At 38.6% G+C, this 21,834-nt stretch overlaps 1 protein-coding gene and 1 pseudogene across 1 annotated transcript in view; one reads left to right on the plus strand and one right to left on the minus strand.

Moving 5' to 3' along the window:
* LOC114232930 (small nuclear ribonucleoprotein G-like) overlaps window positions 1-20,160 on the plus strand; it is a 28,611-nt pseudogene extending 8,451 nt beyond the window's left edge.
* VCL (vinculin) overlaps window positions 1-21,834 on the minus strand; it is a 112,926-nt gene that overhangs the window by 84,802 nt on the left and 6,290 nt on the right. The gene's annotated exons all lie outside the window — the stretch shown is intronic.

Consider the following 21,834-nt stretch of genomic DNA (forward strand, 5'->3'; position numbering starts at 1 on the left):
TAAAAGGCCCTTACCCAACTCCTCTCTAAATGTTTTCTCCTATAAAAGTGCTCTTCTTGTGAGAACTATGAGAAAGATTTAGAAGTATTTATGTCAGGAATGACAAAATGGCAGTGCATGGAACAAGTGCCCACATCTATTTTGTTTGACCTGTACAGTATTTTTTTCATTAATTTTTTAATGTTTTTATTGATTTGAGAGAGAGAGGGAGAGAGAGATAGAAACATCAATGAGAGAGAAACATCAATTGGCTACCTCCTGCACGCCCCCACTGGGGACTGAGCCCGCAACCCCGGCATGTGCCCTGACCAGGAATCGAACCAGCCACCTCTCAGCACATGGAATGACACTCAACAAACTGAGTGCCATTCCCCCCTACTGGCCAGGGTTGCACAGTATTTTTTTTTTTAATGGAAAAATTCACGTTAAAAAGAAATAAAAATTTCCAGATTTTAATGAGTATCAGGATGATCTAATAACATTAGGCCTTGTTTCCACATGACAATAAGCTGGAGATAATCGCATTTTCTTCAATCAGGGCCTGCATTTTTCTATTTTCCACAGTCTCTACCACTCCCCAATGTCCTACAATGGGCCTGAACCACTTATTACCTATTTGGCCCTGCAGGTATCTGAGTTTGTGCCACCTGATTTAACAAAAGGATTCGATCTTAATTAGCACAGTACATTAGGCAAATGCCCCAATATCTTGAGTGTCATGTGAAAATTTACTTATGTTTCAGCTATTTCACTAATAAAAAATAATTTCACATCCCACTCTCTCTAAACATATTGAAAAAATAACTAGAAGAAAATACAACTTGGAAAATAGAATTTCAGATTAGTTTTTTTCTCTTCTTAATCCTTTTCTGTACTTTCCAGATTCTTAAAAGAAGTAAGTACACATTGCCTTCATAATCAGGAAAATATAGATAAAATATATAAAATGTATCAACAATATGCTTGTTAAATAATCTATAAAGTAATAAGACACCACCAGTGCCTAAAATGCTCAAATTTTGACCAACTGCCAAAACTTAATTGAAATGTACAACAATGTGAACACAATCAAATGGGCTGAACAGCAGATGAACCATGTCGGTAACAAATTTTAATGTCAAGCAAGCTCATTTGATGCAACATACTTTCCTTAGAACTAGCGTTAAACTGCCTGGGCAGCAGCTGTTTATCCTAACTCAACATGGATGGAGTGTGTCAATTAAGGCTAGATAAATGTCAGCAGAGCAGCCTTGCTCACCAGATCCCTGTTTATGAAGATAGTTGGGCAGGCCTCCAATTTGCAAATATTCATTCTCTCCCTCAACTGGGGATTCTTCTGTAGACTTCACAGCCACCTGCACTTGTGCTATGAATGGCCACCAATTTAACAACAAAGCAGGTCATCAACACAGGGAACTGATCTCCACCACCCACTTTCTCCCCAACTCTCCCCAATGGAGCATAAGGTATGGCTCCTTCCATTGCACAGAGAATTTCAGAGTGAAAAAGAATTTGGCAATCGAATCCCAATTCTTCACTTTGGAAATGAGGCTCAGAGAGGTTATTACTCTAAGAAAGTTGCAGAACTTGCATTTTAATCCAAGCCTCTTGACTCTCCTTCCTGTGTTTTCAGGTACACGTCCTAACTTGCAAGCGATACATTGTTAAATGACAAATAGTCCTACATTTGTGTACAGTATATCAAACCCTAAAGTGATTTCCATTTTGGTTTCAAATATACATAAAAAAATGCTGCATAAAAGAACATAGCGGTCCCCCAATTTTCATACTTGAGTTCTGCTTCAGTGACAGGAACTCAAGAAATAATTATGGGAAAATAAAGCAACTGTTTTTCACTCAATCTCCTTTACTTTTTTTAATTGTTTTAGTTATTAAAAAGATTACTTAAAAGGGAACTCAATTTTAGTTCCACTAGTTTCATAATTAAATAACTATTGCATAATCATAAATACTGGTAGAGATGAAAAATTATTGCATGACCAGAATTTAGTCTCTTTTTTTGGTCTTGAGAGTACGTTTATTAAAGCTGGGGACAGTGAGACAGAGGAAGGGCTTAGGATAGAAGAAGCAACAGGAGAGAGCCCAGGCAGTGCTCTGTTTGGCTCTCTAGAAACATTATAGGAAAGAGGTGAGCCACATGGGGCTGTGCTGACTCACTGAGAAGTCACAGTGACAGAAGTGAGCCAAGGTGGGGCTGCTGTGAGCTCAGTGAAAAGTCAAAGTATAGGGGTCCTTGGAGAAAGGTTCAGGGGGTTAGCACAGGACGAGCCACTGCCTGCTGCTTCCCTTGTTGCAAGTTTTGTGGGGACCCTTAGAGTTTAGGAGAAAGAAAGTTTACACCCCCCAAAAAAGAGGAAGAAAGACATGGGCATGCTCTAGAAAGCGTGGCCTGAATGTAATCTTTAGTAGATGCTTCAGGTAGAGAATAAATACCTTAGGTGTAGGGTCTGAACTACTAGTATTTTTTCCCTAGTGACTAGTGCATAAGAAATGCTCAGAAAATAAGTGCCAACTGAAATAAGTAAAATGGTAAAGATAATAAAATAGGTTAACATTTAATTCTACCATTTTCATATCTGCCCACATATACTCTTTAAATACTCCATTCTTATTCTTTCTTTTTTTACTTTTAGTATATTTTTATTGATTTCAGAGAGGAAGGGAGAGGGAGAGAGAGAATCATTGATTGGCTGCCTCCTGCATGCTCCCAACTGGGGATCGAGCCTGCAACCCAGGGGTGTGCCCTGACCAGGAATCGAATCATGACTTCCTGGTTCATAGGTTGACACTCAGCCACTGAGCAACACCAGCCAGACCATTCTTATTCTTTGTATTCTTGCACAATTAACTCAGAAAGACCTTCATTCTTTCATTTTCATTCTTTCTTTGTACAGCTATGCACGAATCCTTTATAACTCTATTAAGGCAAATAGCTGGGCTCCCACAGGTTTTTTAAAAAAATCATAAATAAAAACATGGAAAAAAAAGAGAGCTAAATATTGCTAAGGGAAATTAGGTCAACTTTCCCACCTGCCCTATCTATCTCATACATGATATAAGGAAATAATGCATGCAAATGTGCTTGATACACCATCAACGTGTTATCAAGTACCATAAATGTTTAGTCCCTCAAAGTATCCCAAAGGCTCCACCAGCATCAAAACGGTCTCCATCTTCTTCCTCACTGTCCCTAACCAAGTCTGCTTTTCTCAAAGTATTATCATTCCACAGAATTTAAAATGGACTCCTTTTTTCCCCCCTGTTCCTCTGCTTTAATAGCTAGAATTGCAAACACACTTTCTGTTAACAGTCTTAATTCACAATGCACTGAATTTCAATTACAATGTAGCTTTTGCCTGGGTCTGTAACCACCATTTGTAACATTGTCCCTACAGAAAAAAATAATTCTAAACCAATTTGTAAATTAAATTTAAAAAGCAACCCATTTTTATCTTAGGATAACTGGGACCTAAATCCTGTTCTGGAAGGTACATGGAGTATTGGGAAAAGAAGTGAGGCTTTGAAATGAATCTCACCTTGCTCTGCTATTACAAACTCTATGTCCTTGGGCAACTAAATCTCTTTGAGACTCAGTTTCCTTATCAGTAAAATGGGAAAAGTACTAGTAAAATCTCTCCCAGAGCTAAAGGATGTAATACATATGTAAATCACCTAAAACTAGGCCAGGAAGATAGCTAAATAACAGTTCCTTTTTCTTTCCCTCTGCATTGCAATGCATGGAGTCATTTGTGACTTCCACTTCCTCCTTTAAAAAATGTGGTTTGGTCTTTTGTTTGATTTTGAGCACATGCTATACGTCAGGAGCTTTTTATTATCTCATTAAATCCTTGTAACAATCCTAGGAGGTAGGTACCATTACTATCTCATTTTACAGATGAAGAACAGTGGCACAGAGAGATTAACTGATTTGCCTAAATTCACTCACATTGTGGTGTCATCTTCGGCACACAAGTATGTTCTAATCCTACACCACTTTGCTGTATCTTTTTTTTAAATGAGAGAGAGTGATTCAATTATGTCTAAAGGTTTGTTCTAAAATATTGTGTGATTCTAAAAATCAAGGGAACTGCCAGATGGCAAGAAGGAAAAGAAAAAGTTCAAGCTCACAAAAGGCAAATACAAACCACCAGCTTGCAGTCTAACCAGCTGATATCCAATAGTTCTGGTTTTCCTTCCCAGAAGCTGGAAGATGTCCAGTCAGTATCCGATAAGCTCACTAGGGCTTTAGGCGCTTCAGTTCCTTAACTGTTACTGTTTAGGGATGGTCAACTAAGTCAAACTGGCCATGACTGGCAACTAGCTTTTAACATCCAACCAGGACTGATCAACAACGTAACTTTTCTTTTTTTAATAGGTGTGGTCAAAACTTGAAGTAGTAACCCAATGGCAAAAGTCTCTAAGTGTTGTTACTAATGTTTAGAGCATCCTGCTTCCTATTGGGAGGTTATTCAGCGTAGTAACTATAATTTGGCTCCAGGCTGTAAATAGACACTCTAACCCATTAAGTTAGGGCTATAAGCAAAATCAAACACATTTCTTATAAGCAACCAGAAATGGAAATTCAATGGTCTGTAATATTAACCTGTCAAATGATTAAGACTGCCAATTAAATTGTTCATAGATGGAAAAAAAGAAAAAAGAAATAAAGAAAAAACTAAAGGAAACCTCTTGTTTTATGATACCTATACTAAATAAGACCTAAAAGTTTTGCCTTAGGTTAGGCTTTTCTTAATGTTTTTACCTTTCTTTTCAATTACTGCAGAAGCAGTTCGTGTGGCTACATATGAGCTGAGTGCAGACTCAGTTCCAAACTTGCTGAAAAGTGAAATAAGAGAACAGCTGCAGCATATTCAGACCAAACTGGCCGAGATGTACAGAGGAGAGAGAAAAAAAAGGTTCCAACCATCCCCAGCAATATCAGTTGTATATGTGCCTTTTACAGGCTATATTTCATCACTGTTCTTCATGTAACATTGATTAGACACAATTTGGTATAATCAGGAGAAAGACTTTTAGAAATGTAAGTTTATTTCCCTTTGTTTCCTTTGCTAACTAATACAAAATATCAATCCTGCAGCCTAGATGTTGAACAGTGGCCACAGACAACTAAACCCATTAATCAATTCTGGCTCTCCCATCCTTCCTAATAAAATGGTAATATGTAAATAACCATCACTCCGCTACGCCCACGATTGGGCCAGAGGGAGGCGCAGGGGGCGGGACTCGGGGTGGCCGGGGTAGCCGATTGGGCCCGCAGGATGCTGAGCCATGGCTGTGCTGCGGAATAGAAGGGGCCTCTGGGGCAGCGAGCTCATGGCCCGCAGCAGACTATCAAAAGCGGGGGAGCTGGGTGTCTGTCTGCTCCAGCACCAGCGGACAGGCACCCAGCTCCACCACGATAGAAAGCGAAAGCGTGTAGGGGACCCTACACGTGCATGATTTAATCATGCACTGGGCCTCTAGTCTTAGATAACCGACTTCCAGTTGGGTAAAAAGAAGAAACAGAATTAATCAGAATTGAAGGAACTACTAGAAAATCCATTCATCTATCTAGTTTTTTGTTCATTTGTTTTATTTTTAAGGAAAGTATTAAAGCCCTAGCTGGTTTGGCTCAGTGGATAGAGCATTGGCTTGCGGACTAAAGGGTCCCGGGTTCGGTTCCAGTCAAGGGCACATGGCTGGGTTGCAGGCTCGATCCCCAGTAGGGGGCATGCGGGAGGCAGCCAATCAATGATTCTCTCTCATCATTGATGTTTCTATCTCTCTCTCCCTCCCCCTTTCTCTCTGAAATCAATAAAAATATTTTTTAAAAATATGTGTGTGTGTGTGTGTGTGTGTGTGTGTGTGTGTGTGTGTGTATATATATAAAAGCCTAAGCAACCGGTCCACCATTAGCTATGACGCACACCGACCACCAGGGGGCAGACGCTCCGACTGGTAGGTTAGCTTGCTACTGGGGTCTGGCTGATCGGGACTGGGCTAGATGGGCCAGGCATGCCCTGGAGCCCTCCCGTGGTCCCTCCTGGCTGGCCAACCTCCTGTGTCCCTTCCTGGCCCCAGTCGTGCACTGGAGGGGTCCCTTGACCTGGCCTGCGCCCTCTCACAATCTGGAACCCCTTGGGGGATGTTGGAGAGCCAGTTTCAGCCCGATCCCCGAAGGCCAGGCCGAGGGACCCCACTGGTGCATGAATCTGTGCACTAGGCCTCTAGTAAATAAATAAAGTATTAAAGACAATGCTGGCAAAGCACCTAAACACTGTAAATACAATCCTTTTTATCTTCACTCCTTACTAAATATCAAGTTAAATCCTAATAGTTCATTATAGAGCACCACAAGTCTATGGTTCGTTCATAAACGGAAACAGTTCCAAACTTAGAGCTTATATGGAAGACATAACAGCAGAGAATCCCTGGCAATTGAGAGAGAATGTGGAAGATTTTCATTGTTGAATTTGATTTTAAAGTGTGAATTCCTACCTAAGAAGGCAAGTTTCTATAAGCCTAGTAATTAATAAATATAGTAAAGGCTTAAATAATCACCACACAATTAGGTAATCCTCCTTAGGATAAATCTAAGTTCTCTCCCCAGGGTGTACATACTTCATCAATTGCTAGGTGGGTATGGTACGGGTAAACTCCCTATGAATTCTTCTGTATAGCTGATCACACAAAAAATGTTACTCAGTGTATTGTATTTTTATTTCTCTTTCATTTTAATAGAAGAGAAGTAAACTACAGATCTTGAAGGCATCTCTTGTATCCTGACATCTTTAGATGAACTCATTCTTTAAATTATGTCCTGAGAATTCTGTGTGGAAGGCCATGTTCAGGTGACACTTCTTCAGGTGACTCCAAGATGCACAGTTAGGAAGTTTACGGCCTGGAATAGATTCAGGGCTACATATATGACTGTGATGAGTGCCAACAGGGAGGTAAAGCAGCACTAGTGAGGGTTGGTGGACAGAGAGCTCAACCAGTTTTGGACATAAGGGGAGTCTTTAGTATTTGAGCTGAGCCTTAAATCCTGGGTAAAATTTCTGATAGGAAGAAGGCATCTTAGAAGAAGGAAAAGCAGGATGTGCATAGTAGTAAGGCAGACTAGAGTTCATGAAACACCAAACAGTCTCATTGGGCTTTGTGGTAAGGGCCATATGATGAGGTATGACCAGCAATGAATTCTGATTTGGGCATTTGCATTGCCAAAGGAGGAGAATGTCTGAGAATACATTTTCTCATTTTTTAAATGACAGAGTTGGATCAGAACATCACTGAGGTCTATTTCCAATTTTACAAATGTACGATTCTAGGTCCAGGGTTGGAAACTTTTTATATAAAGGGGAAAACAGTAAATATTTTAGGCTTTGTGGGCCATACGATCTGTCACAACTTCTCAACACTATTGTAGTGTGAAAGCAGTCATAGAAAATATGTAAATGAAAGGGCATGGCTGTGTTCCAATAAAGTTTTATTTATGCATATTGAAACTTTAATTTTATATCATTTCATGTGTCACAAAATATTATTCCTTTGATTTTTTTCAAACACTTAAAAATGAAAACACTATTCTTAGCTATTAGGCAGTACAAAATTTGGCTTACAAGGTGTAGTCTGCTGATGTCTCCACTCCATGGAGAAATAAGAACAGAAAGAGGATAGAATTTGATAGCCCTCAAGAGCTAGGATAAGATAGACAGTAATATCGTACTATAATCATGTATGATAAGTATCATGACAATGGCAATCATATTACAATACATAAATGTATCAAAGTAACATAACTTAAATTTATACAATATTACATGTAAAATATATTCCATATATAGAATTTAGATTAATTCAGAAGACAATAGGAGACGGTACAGGTTTCTGAGCAAGAAAATGTTGAGATCAGAGCTGTACTTAGAAGATTTTACTTGGCAGCAGTGAATGGGAGTGAGAGATTAGTAGTTAACTACCAATGAGGGATAATATGAAAGCCTAATCTAATCTAGTAGCTTTAAGGAAGGAAGGAAAGATCAACAGAACACGACTTATAAAAGAGAAAAGGTTTATTTATCTGGCAAACATAATTTTTAAAAAGTCCATTTGCAGACAAGAAGGGGGGACAGGTGATTTTACATCCCCATTTCTCAGTGCTGTCAGTACAGTATATGACTGCAGTAGACTGAGGAATGTGCCTTTTTATGGAAACTTTAGGACAAACAGCCCAGGTTGCAGCTTCCAGTTCAAAAAGAAGAGTTTTCTGGTATATATGTAGCATTCATTGTTTTGGTTTTAGAGATGCAATAGAAAGGGCAGTTTTAGAGATGATGTTTATTTATTTATGGCTCCTTTTACCCCAGAGAATTTTCAGCAGCCTTTTCAAATTATGAAAGAGTATTCATTGGTATACATAGATATATCATTGCCCTCAGGATTTTAAAATAACTCTGCTGACTGTGACTCAGAATTTATATCTATCTTTTCTTGCTCTAACAAAGAGGAAAACTGCAGTGCTGCAAATACAACTGATTCAACATTGCTGTCTCTATCAAGTGCAAGTAACCCTACTCTATGGGAGCACAGCGTGCCTTCCAGAACTCAAATTTGGAAGCTGGCTGGGGTCAGAGGAAGGTGGGATACAAAGAGACATACACACAAGTAGCTCTAATTCATGATAATAACTCTTAAGAAATATAGTCAAGCCTCATGGAAACACAGCACAGGGAGAGATGAGCTGTACCCGAGCAGCCTGGAAAGAGCTTCATTGAGAAGATGACATAAGCACTGGGCCCATTTTAACAAGAGAGGACGGGTAATTCCAGGCTATGAGAATAGTGAAAATAATATCAACAAAAGGATGTGGAGAAATACCGGACTTATCTTTTCTACTTTGAAAGTAGTACTTGTTGGCTGGCTGATGTGGCTCAGTGGTTGAGCATTTACCTATGAACCAGGAGGTCACAGTTTGATTCCTGATCAGGGCACATGCCGCGGTTACGGGCTCAATCAGGAGGTTGGGGGTGGGTGGGGAGTGAATTGTTGCAAGAAAAAAAATTTAACCTGAAATCCCACCACTCAACCCCACTACATTTTAGTTTATGCTCACAAACTAAACATATAGGACAATATAAAAAGGGATCATTCTAAACATATCCCCCTACTGTTTTTGCATAACATCTTAACAGCACAAATATCTGTTCATTCCAACGTGGAATACATATTGGAATGATTAAAACCACTGACATACCTGAGTTCAAGGACAAGTATAGCCCTTCCTTATAGACCTTCCTTCGAACTCCTGCTTCAACTTGCTACTTTTTTTTTTTCTGTTTTCTTCCAAGATCTCTATCGGTAGATCCATACTACTAGCCGCTGCATTCAATTTTTCTTTCTTCCACATGAAATCAAAAAGGTATGGGTATGACTTGTTTAACATACAACTTCAAGAACATCATTGCTGACATCTTTTAGATTTGATACGGATTCTAGGTCTTCTGCCCTGCATGTCAAAGTGAGTTTGTTTGCATAATTAAAATACTTAAGCAAACTGGAAGAGCTGAAGAAATTATCAAATCGAAAATATAAATTGTTAAGAGACATGAGAGAGAGAGTGAGAAAGTCCAACATTTTTCTAAGTAGAGTTGCAAAGGGAGTGAAAAAAATGAGGGATGAGTCAAAAATTCAAAGAGATAATGGCTAAGAATTTTCTAGGATTGGAAAAAAAAAAAAAGTCAACTCTCAAAATCAGGGAGCCAAAAAAAAATCCTAAGGCAGATAAATAATGTCTTTAAAACCTCAGGGAGAAAAGTCATAATCTACAGGAAAACAACAATTAGACTGATGGCTGATTTAAATGCAGAAACACTGAAACAATATCTTCAAAGAGCTGGAAAAATAATTACCATCAGCCTAGATTTATATATCCAATGAAATTACCAAAAAAGGTGGAAAATGAAGATATGTTTAGACAAATACAACTTAGTGTGTACCCTCCAACGACCCACTAAAGATACTAATGAAGAAAGAAAATGTACCAAGAAGGAAGGTCATTTCTCTTACATCTCAAAGAAGAAAGAATCAAGACAAAAGTGAAATCTTAAACAAACATATACACTGAGTGGCCAGATCATTATGATCTCTGAATGCATAATAATCTGGCCACTCAGTGTGTGTGTGTGTGTGTGTGTGTGTGTGTGAGGCCCGGTGCATAAATTTGTGCATGGGTGGGATCCGGCCAGCCTGGCCAGGGGGAGGGGACATGGGCAGTTGGCCAGCCTGCCTGCTGGTCGAACTCCTGGTCAAGGGGTCAATTTGCATATTAGCCTTTTATTATATAGGATATACACTGAGTGGCCAGATTATTATGCATTCAGAGATCATAATAATCTGGCCACTCTGTGTATAAGGGGACAATGAATTAGAAATATTTTATAATCTTTGTATTACTGGGGAGGACAATAAAGATGCTAATTTATTGAAGACTTTGAAGATAAATACGCATGTTAAAAATTTCCAGAAAACCACTGAAAGGCTCGCAATAATAGGTATACCTTCCAAACTAGTAGGTACAGTCACCTGACCATTATGTTCAACTCTATTACTCCTATGTAGATAGCACACATGAAAGCGATTCTAACCCTCCTTCAGGAAGAGATACTAAGCTCATCCAGGATCTGGCATAGTATGTAGTCGTTAAATACTTGTTCAATTAATTTGGCTGTTCCAGAATAAGATGAATTCTATTTCACAAATGCATCATACTTCTCAACTCTACCTGAAAGGCTGATTTCATCTTATTATTACTAGTGAGTGGTGTGACTACCCCTTCAGTTTTTTGTTATTGTTTTGTTTGTTTGTGGGTTTTTTTTTTCATTTTTAGAAAATAGAACAATGAATGCTTAGGGTAAAATCCCAAATCCTAAGTCCCCAATTCTTACTTCTAAATTGGGGGAGAAAAAAAAAAGGATATACTTTTGTGCCAAACAAAGGCGTTATCAATGAAGAATTAAATGTCTTATTTTGATCATGGGAAACTGGCAACCAAAGGCTCAGACACCCAAACTGTGAGTGATATTTTCCCTGCAGTTGGTAAAACTGTATATTCCACAACATATGGAATCCTGCTGAAAGCTTTCACTGGCACTTTGCCTTGTTGAATAAAAGTTAGAAGTTATGCTTAGACATTTTTAAAAAATCAACACTGTCTTTTCATTAGACTAACATTTAAAATATGGCTTAAAATCATGGGAAAAAATATTATTATGTCTAACACTGATTGAGCTCTTAACTATGTGTCAAGCATAGTTCTAAACATTTTTATGAACTCATTAATCCTCACAATAATAAACTATGAGTCAGGTGCTATGACTCACTTTGGGTTACAGAGGAGGACCGTGAGAAATAGAGATTGAATGATTTCCCCAATGTTACATAACTTGCAGATGTCGATCAGCGGTGGGATTTGAACCCAAGGAGTTTAGCTCTACAGTCTTTATTCTTAACCATTACATTCTACTTCTTCCCACAAGTCTTGTCATGTTTGTAAGCTAATTTACCTTGTATCTATATGTAAAGTCGGACTTGGTTATTTGATAACTCACACTAGATGCATTTTGCCCAAGTTGGCTATTCCATTTATTTGCAAAGGATCAAAATGAATAGAGAATTCCAAATCCACATTATATTTTTACTTATACTTACATACTATGCATAATACTGTGTTGAGAAGTATTATTTCAATCTATACCCTAGGACTCTATCCAGAATTTATTCATTCAGCAAACATGAGTTGAATAGTCCTACTGCAGGCAATGCCCTGTGCTAAGCAATGATTTATAGCTACTTTCCTAATGGGCAATTAGATTTCATCAAAATTCATCCACAGCATGATAGATATTTTTCCAAATAAGCACAAAATAGTTTTCGGTCGGGAAGCAGCAAATGGTCTTCCCATTTGTTCATTCAACAAATATTCCTCAAGACTCCGCTATGTGCCAAGCATTTGATGGGTGCTGAAAATTCAGGGGCAAACACAGCAGAGCCAATATATGTCCCTGGGGCTCTGGTGGGAAGAAAGATGTCAAGTAACAATCATGCAAGTAATTACTAACAACCGTGACAGGCACAATTAAAACATTTATAGAAAACACATGATAGAGCGACCTCTCTTAGTTTTGGAGGTAGAGTCAGGGAGGTGTCCCTAGAAAACTGACATTTAATATGGAAGTAGAAATTATCCAAGTAAGTAAGTACAGAAGAGTAGTTCAGGCAGAGGGAATTGCATATGTGAAGGCCCACAAGAAGCTCTGTGCTTTGGAGGAAAAGAAACGCCCTCTTCCTCCCCACCCCACCCCCAACCCCCGTGTGCCTGGAGTACCACAAGAAGAGGGCAGCTGAGGCCAATCCTCGGAGGCCAATCCTACGGGGCCCACCACCTGCTCACTCTGCTGCTAACCCACTCACATTTTCTCCATGGCTCCAAGGAATAAAAACTGTATTTACAGTACTCATACACAACCCTTTAAAATGAATAATTTAGCCCAACTGGTGTGGCTTAGTGGTTGAGCGTCGACCTATGAACCAGGAGGTCAGGGTTCAATTCCTGGTCAGGGCACATGCCTGGGTTGCAGGGGGGTGTGCAGGAGGCAGCCAATCAATGGTTCTCTCTCATCATTGATGTTTCCATCTCTTTCTCTTCTATCCTCTCTGAAATCAATAAAAAAAAAAGTCAAAATAAATAAATAAAATAAAATGAATAATTTAGCCCTAATCAGTGTGGCTCAGAGGGTTGGTTGGGTGTCATCTCATGCACCAAAAGGTTGCTGGTTTGATTCCTGATCAGGGCACATGCCCAGATTGGGGGCTCAATCCCCAGTAGGGGTCATGCAGGAGGCAGCCAATCAAGGTTTTGCTCTCACACACATTTCTCTCTTTCTCCCTTCTCCTTTCCTCTCTTTCTAAAAAAAAAATCTTTAAAAAGTAAAATAAAATGATTAATTTAAATTCTGCAATAATTCCATTGGTGGAGAGGATATCAATAATACAAATCATTATAAGATTATAAATTTCATCTGTATTTTAACAACTTGAGGCCAGAGATGATATTTTATATACCTTACTATCAATCGAGATATGTGCAGAGCTAGAGTCTAATATCTAATGTTACTATTTGAGGAGAAAAGATGTAGGGTGAGAATTTACATGCTACTTGCCCAGATATTTTTCTAATTAAGATTTATTAACCCATTCATATATCCTTATCGACTTCACTGGTATGAATAAAAACCTGTTATCCACTTGACAAATAAAAGATGAGCCAATTCTGCAGGGATGAGGACAGAGAGAAGGCTGGAAATACAGGCAAGCTAAATAGAGGTCCCTCACTCCTCAACTCTAAGAACAAGTGTGCCATTGCTCTTTCTTCACAGAAAGCTTACTTGTGGGGATAAGTTAAGCTTATTTCTAAAGAAGGAATGACTTTGACTTGGATTGTGGCCAGTTGCAATGAAATTCAGCCACTTTTCCCTTAAAACTAATTCAACTGAAAATCTTATCAGTGGGAAATTCTCTAAGGGCCAAAGACTCTATTTTCTGCAACTTACAATATCTGTAAAACATTTTCAGTTCTAAGATTCACCACCCGTCTTCCTCTACATACACACACACACACACACACACACACACACACACATCCCACAGTCATATTAATCCAATAAACTGACTTCTGACAGAAGTAACAAAGAATTTTTTGAAATCTAAAAGTCAAAATATATAACCAACACATTTATGAATCTTTGTTTCTCTTTGTGATTACTTAAACATTTGTATATAGTAACATTTGAGGGCAGGAAAACATAATCACCATGCTTTCCAATGGAGGCAAGATTAGTGAGCTGGCCTTATTGTCATTCAATAGCCAATGACTAGCTGGTTAGGCAAGTATCAAAACACAACACACCTGTGGAAGGGATACCATGAGCACAGTACCAGATACATCAAGAACAATATAACCCAGCCCTTGCCTTCCAGAAACCAAGTCAGAGGGAGACACCCTAGCAGTGGTCGGCAAACTCATTAGTCAACAGAGCCAAATATCAACAGTACAACGATTGAAATTTCTTTTGAGAGCCAAACTTTTTAAACTTAAACTTCTTCTAACGCCACTTCTTCAAAATAGACTCGCCCAGGCCGTGGTAATTTGTGGAAGAGCCACACTAAAGGGGCCAAAGAGCCGCATGTGGCTCACAAGCCGCAGTTTGCCGACCAAGGACCTAGAGTAATAGGGAGTGAAAGGAAAGAAAAACCACAATCAAGTCAATCATTCCCAAGCTGTTGATCCAGTATACAAAAACACAAAATCTATAAAGCTCTTACCAAGGAATTGGAAAGAAGGCAATTAATGACCAACTCCTATGTGTAATTATACAAGTTTCTTTCTTTTATCTATTTATCATACTCTATCCCTTTGTCTGCACATAATGCACATAGTTAAATAGATTTAATCAACTTAAAGAACCAATATCTTTAATAAGTATGTTGAGATTAGAAGGTCTTTCAGGACCTAACCCATTTTGAACTTGTTTCATTCCACACTTAACTAAAACAGCAATTAGCTAAGTAGACCATGGCTTCCTAAACAGCACATGACAGAGAAAGTCTTGGGGTATTGTAACATATTGAGTTTTCTCACTTTTCTTTGCAATTCTTTTTTTTAATATATATATTTTTTTATTTCAGAGAGGAAGGGAGGAGAGATAGAAACATAAATGATGAGAGAGAATCATTGATTGGCTGCCTTCTGCACACCCCCTACTGGGGATCGAGCCTGCAACCTGGGCATGTGCCCTTCACCAGAATTGAACCCAGGACCCTTCAGTCCTCAGGGTCCACTGAGCCAAACCAGCTAGGGCTTCTTTGCAATTCTTGAGCAGGAACATGAATTAAAGAGTTTGGGAGTTTGGTTTTTTTTTAATTAAATCTTTATTGTTGAAAGTATTTCATATGTCCCCTTTCTTTCCCCCCACCCCCAATGACCCCTTCCAGCCTGGCCCAACCTCTGCCCCAGGCCCTCACCACCCTATTATCTGTGTCCATGGGTATGCATATATGCATACAAGTTCTTTGGTTGATCTCTTCCCACTCACCCACCCTCCCCTGCCTTCCCTCTGAGATTCCAGAGTCTGTTCTATGCTTCTATGTCTCTGAATCTATTTTGTTCATCAGTTTATTTTGTTCATTAGATTCCACATCTGAGTGAGATCATGTGATACTTGTCTTTCTCTGACTGGCTTATTTAACTTAGTATAATACTCTCCAGGTCTCTCCATGCTGTGTCAAAGGGTAAGAGACTCTTCTTTTTTACTGTTGCATAGTATTCCATGGTGTAAATGTACCACAGCTTTTTTATCCACTCACCTACTGATGGGCACTTGGGCTGTTTCCAGATCTTAACTATTGTAAATTGTGCTGCTATGAATATAGGGGTGCATAGATTTTTTTCTGATTGGTGTTTCGGTTTTCTTAGGATATATTCCTAGAAGTGGGATCACTGGGTCAAATGGCAGTTCCACTTTTAATTTTTTGAAGAAACGCCATACTGTTCTCCACAGTGGCTGCACCAGTCTGCATTCCCACCAGCAGTGTACTAGGGTTCTCTTTTTTCCACATCCTCACCAGCACTTGTCATTTGTTGATGGTAGCCATTCTGACAGGTGTGAGGTGATACCTCATTGTCGTTTTAATTTACATCTCTCTGATGATCAGTGACTTCGAGCATTATTTTATATGTCTCTTGGCCATCTGTATGCCTGCTTTGGAGAAGTGTCTACTTAGGTTCTTTGCCCATTTTTTTAATTGGATTGTCTTCCTTTTAAGTTGTAAGGGTTTCTTATACATTTTGAATATTAAATCTTTATCAGATGTATCATTACCAAATATGTTCTCCCATACAGTGGGCTCCCTTTTTGTTTTGTTGATAGTTTATTTTGCTGTGCAGAAGCTTTTTAGTTTGATGTAGTCCCATTTGTTTATTTTCCCCTTAGTTTCCCTTGCCTTAGCAGATGTATCTGTAACATATTGCTAAGAAAGATGTCTGAGATTTTGCTGCTATGGTTTCTTCTAGGATTTTTATGGTCTTACCACTTACATTTAAGTCTTTAATCTATTTTGAGTTTATGCTTATGTATGACATAAGTTGGCGGTCTAGTTTCATTTTTTTGCATGTATCTGTCCAATTTTCCCAACACCATTTATTGAAAAGACTGTATTGACTCCATTGTATGTTCTTGCCTCCTTTGTCAAATATTAGTTGAGCGTTATGACTTGAGTTAATTTCTGGGGTCTCTGTTCTGTTCCATTTATCTATATTCTTGTGCCAGTACCAGGCTGTTATGATTACAGTGGCTTTGTAGTATATTTGGTAATGTGATCCCTCCAACTTAGTTCTTTCTCAAGATTGCTGCGGCTATTCATGGTCTTTTTGGTTCCATATAAATTTTTGGAGTATTTGTTCTAGGTATGTGAAATATGCTATTGGTATTGTAATAGGGATTGCCTTGAATCTGTAGATTGCTTTGGGTAGTATGGACATTTTAATGATGTTATTCTATCAATCCATGAACATAGTATATTCTTCCACTTGTTTATATCTTCCTCTATCTCTTTTTTCAATATCCTGTAGTTTTCCAAGTATAAATCTTTTATCTCCTTGGTTACGTTTATTCCTAATTAACTTAATTTTTTGTTGCAATGGTAAATGGGTTTGTTTAGTTTCTCGTTCTGAGAAGTCATTTTTGGTGTATAAAAATACCATCAATTTCTGGGTGTTAATTTTGTATCCCGCTACATTGCCAAATTCATTTATTAAATCTAGTGGTTTTTTGGTGGAGTCTTTAGGATTTTCTATGTACAGTATCATGTCATCTGTGAATAATGAGAGTTTTACTTCCTCCTTTCCAATTTGGATGCCTTTTATTTCTTCTTGTCTGATGGCTGTGGCTAGGACTTCCAGTACTCTGGACCTTCAGCTGCTGTCTGTGTGAGCCCAGCCACCCCTTTTGCATCTCCACACTTCCTACCAGTCTCCATGCAGTGTCCAGTTTCTGTTCTTGGTTATCCGATTCTCTCCAGGTAGTCTTCCATTGATTTTTCACAGTGGTTTTTCTGTATTTAGTTGTATTTCCAGAGTGGTGAAAGCAGAAATCCCTGTCTTGCTTTTATTCTTAGGGGAAATGGTTTTAGTGTTTGCCCATTGAGTATGATGTTCACTGTAGGTTTGTCATATATGGCCTTTATCATGTTGAGGTATGATCCCTCTATTCCCACTTTGCTGAGTTTTTATAAAAAATGGGTGTTGGATTTTGTCGAATGCTTTTTCTGTGCCTATTGATATGATCATGTGGTTTTTGTCTTTCAATTTCTTTATGTGATGTACCATGTTTATTGATTTGTGAATATTGTAACAACGTTGCATCCCTGGAATAAATCCCATTTGGTCATGGTGTATGATCTTTTTAAAATATTACTGGATCTGACCTGCTAATGTTTTATTGAGGATTTTAGCATCTATGTTCATCAGGGATATTGGCCTGTAATTCTCTTTCTCTGCAGTGTCTTTATCTGGTTTTGAAATCAGGATAATGCTAGCCTCATAAAAAGAGCTTGGAAGTGTTCCTTCCTCTTGGATTTTTTTGGATTAGTTTGAGGAGGATAGGTGTTAGTTCTTCTTTGAATGTTTGGTAAAACTCCCCTGTGAAGCTGTCCAGACCAGGGCTTTTGTTTGCTGGGAGTTTTTTTGATTACTGCTTCTATTGCATCCGTTGTTATTGGCCTACTCAGGCTTTCTAATTCTTCCTGATTTAGTTTTGGGAGACTGTATTTTTCTAGGAATTAGTCCGTTTCATCCACATTGTTGGCATATAGTTGTTCATAGTATTTTCTTACAATCCTTTGAATGACTGTGGTGTCAGTTGTTACTTCTCCACTTTCATTTCTGATTTTATTTATTTGGGTTCCCTCTTTTTATTTCTTGATGAGTCTGGCTAATGGTTCATCAATCTTGTTTATCATTTCAAAGAACCAGCTCTTGGTTTCATTGATGTTTTGTATTTTTTCTTTTTTTTTTTAGTCTCTATGTCATTTATTTCTGCTCTAATCTTTATTTCCTTCCTTCTACTTACTCTGGGCTTTTCTTGTTGTTCTCTTTCTAGTTCTTTAAGTTGTAGGGTTAAATAGTTTATTGTTGATTTTTCTTTTTTCTTTTTTTGAGGTAGGCCTGTAGTGCTATAAACTTTTGAGCCTATTATTGATAGTTTGGACTCACTGATGTCAGCTGCTGTGTGTTTGAGAGATTTTAGCAAAGTCTTAAGCCTGAGCCAGGACAGGCCATTAACATGGAAAAGCTGCTGCAGGACAATCAGATGCTGTTTCTGACTGGCCCTGTGTACCCTGTTTGGAGCTATCAGCAATCCAGTCCTCTCCTGGGACTGGATGCCTTTAGAAAGTATAAGATGTGGACCAGGCTCATCTTTTCCTAGCCCTGGGCCCAGGATTAGATCAGGCAAAGACTCAAAGCCTCCAGAGACCCTCTACCTGCAGTGTGATTGTTATCAGTCTTTATTGGCCTCAGGCTAGTCTTTCTTTCTTTCTTTCTTTTTTTTTTTACTGATTTCAGAGAGGAAGGGAGAGGAAGAGAGAGATAGAAACATCAATGATGAGTGAAAATCATTGATCAGCTGCTTTCTGCACACACCACACTGGGGATCAAGCCTGCAACCTGGACATGTGCCCTGACTGGGAATCAAACCCTGACCCCTGGTTCATAGGTTGATGCTCAACCACTGAACCATGCTGGCTGGGTAGCCTCAGGCTATTGACCACAGGGTGAGGCAAGAGGTCTTCATACAGGGTGTAGCAACTGCCTTTCCCCCAGGACAAAACCGCCTGGATAGCAAGGGTCGGTAGGAGAAAGATGTCCTCTGCAGCATGAGGGAATGACTCAGCACAGGAAACTGGGGTGACTGTCCTCTGAGCTCCTACCCCAGAGCCTCCAACCTGGGATTCTCCTCACACAGCTCCAGTTCACTCTGCCTTCCCTCTGCCAGAGCCCAAGGTAAGTGGCTGCACACAAACTTTTGTGTATTGGCCCTTTAAGAGGGTTCCTGCATGTCCAGCCGTCTCTCACTGGCAGATAGAAACCCTGATGCTTTTCACAGCCAGATGTTATGTGGGCACCTTTCTCAGTTCTGGTGCTCTGGGCTGGGGAGCCCAGCTTGGGATTTAAACCCCAGAGTTCTCAGTTGAGAACCCCTCAGAGCTGAGATATCCCTCTGGACTTTCAGCTGCTGTCTGTGTGAGCCCAGCCACCCCTTTTGCATCTGCTGTCTGTGTGAGCCGAGCCCCTTTTGCATCACTTCCTACCAGTCTCTGTGCATCTCCACTTTCCATTCTTGGTTATCAGGGTTCTCTCCAGGTAGTCTTCAATTGATTTTTCACAGTGGTTTTGCTGTATTTTAGTTGTATTTCCAGTTTGGTCCTGGGAGAGTGTCAGTGTTACTCCACCACCATTTTGAGAAGGTCGGGAGGAATTTAATGGTGAAGAAGAATAAAAGCTAGTGCATCTGTATATAGTTAGGTTTGGATTTATATCCAAGGAAACATAGATTGGTTTGGAGAGAAAAGACAAAGAGAGTAAAAGACAAATCAAGTTCAAACACACTGAAAAATACTGAGAAACACTGAGACTGTGACTAAAAATAGATTCTCTAATTTCAACAATGAAAATGTAATAGTTTTGTAACAAGTAAAATCTTATTTTTTGGAAGACAATATGAAGGCTTAGCATGACAAAAAGTGATTACTAACAATACACTGTTCAATAAAATACTGTACGTTTGGAGGAATCTTTGAACTCGCTAAATACACCATAGCAAAGCTCACTCTCTCAAGTTAAAAATATTTTTGGTCAAGAAGTTATCATTGAAATTAAATGGTGGCAGACACGTCCAAGAAATATTGCAGAGATTTGATCCCTTTATGAATCTTGTGGAGATGGCAACTAGTGGCCAACAGAACAATATTGGAATGGTGGTAATACAAGAAAACAGTATCATCATGTTATAAGCCTTAGAAAGAGTATGAAGAATGGCTGTGTTCACCAGAGAAGCCAACAGCTTCCACATGTCCCCTCTCTACATCACCTGTTTTACTAAAATATAAAAATCAGGTCAGATAGATTTTCATAGTGAGCTTTTTTGTTAAATAAACTTTTATAATAGTCAAAATAAAATACTATATTATTTTTAGTATCATTATAGTATTATATGAAAGATAAAACACTATAATGATAAAAATATAAATGAACAAAAATTCTCTACTTACATGTTAATCTCAACTTCCTTCCTTAATAAACCTTTTGGTAAATTGTTAAGGAGAAACAGGTAAGACAGCCTCACTCTCCAAAACTATCCCCAATGAAACTGAACAAGTACTAAAATGACTGATAAAACAGAGAAGCAGCCACCTAAATTCAAAACTTATATTTTCATATCTATGTGGCCCAATATACCCAAACACATACAGGGTGTCCCCAAAAAATGTATACACACTTTGAATGGTTATAAAGTCAGTGTTTATTAACATACAGTTCGTTTTCAAAATGTAAAAGAATCTACAGAACAAAATCATTTTTTTATCAATTCCTGTTTTCAAATTGATGACCATTCTGGTCTAGGCACTGCTGATAACTTGAAGCAATGGAATCGTAAACATCAATAATCATTTCATTCGGTGTTTGTGTGCCCTCAATTCATTGACTGTTACCAGTTTTGTACTGTAAACTTTATCTTTTATGTTTCCTCATAAAAAAATATTTTAAAAGTCTAATGGCACTTTAGAATAAATTTTCTTTGTTCAAAGCTTACTCTGGCTTCATCCATTATTTCAAATCAGTTAAACCTGAAAAGGAGTGAAAATTAAGTGAGTTATTAGCTGTTAAAATGTGTACACATTTTTCGGGACACCCTATATTGCAAGAATTCTAGAAGGTCTAGAGAACAAGGAAAATGAAAGCCTCCAATGGGAGGTCCTTTCACCAATATATCAACTTCTTCTCTGGGTGTTTCAGAGTCTTATTACAGATTTGAACTGTACTCCTTAAAGCGCACTCTGAAGTATTTCTACTACATAGCACTGAAGGCTTAAAAAAGCCTTACATTTATGTTTTCTTCTAGTTTTGTCTATATATAGGGAAGATTTAAGGGCAGACCTTCCTGAAAGCAACATAAACTGATAGAACAAGTCCTTGCTCAGCAAGTCCTTCCATTATTTTAGAGAGAAAACTTGCGAATCTCTGACATTTGCTCATTAAGGACTGCTACTTCTTTCGATACAGATCTAATGCTGGTTTACAATGTAAAAATATACCCCGCTGTCATGACCATAACATAAGGTTCAAAGGAAAGGCTGCGCCCAGATCAGCCAGAAAGCAAAAAAGCAGCAGATCAACTTCATGCTATGGGGTTCAAGTAATGGGGAATTCATGGCTCATAGTATGATACTACACTAACCAGTAGGACTCCAACTAATTATATCAACACCTGGTCTAAATTGTTAAACTGTAAAAAGAGACTCCCAATTTTAAAAGAAGACAAAATCCTAATGACACTTTCAGACAGGAAGCAACATATTCTCATGTTATGAATTTAGTAAGTGGCCTGCATAGTTGAAATGACTCTGAAACACAGAACTACAACCCAGAATAGCCTAGACACTTCTGTTATCTCAAACAATGGGCAGTTAGCCACTCATTCCTCC

This window comes from Eptesicus fuscus, chromosome 17, assembly GCF_027574615.1.
Source record: "Eptesicus fuscus isolate TK198812 chromosome 17, DD_ASM_mEF_20220401, whole genome shotgun sequence".
In the NCBI taxonomy this organism is placed as follows: domain Eukaryota; kingdom Metazoa; phylum Chordata; class Mammalia; order Chiroptera; family Vespertilionidae; genus Eptesicus; species Eptesicus fuscus.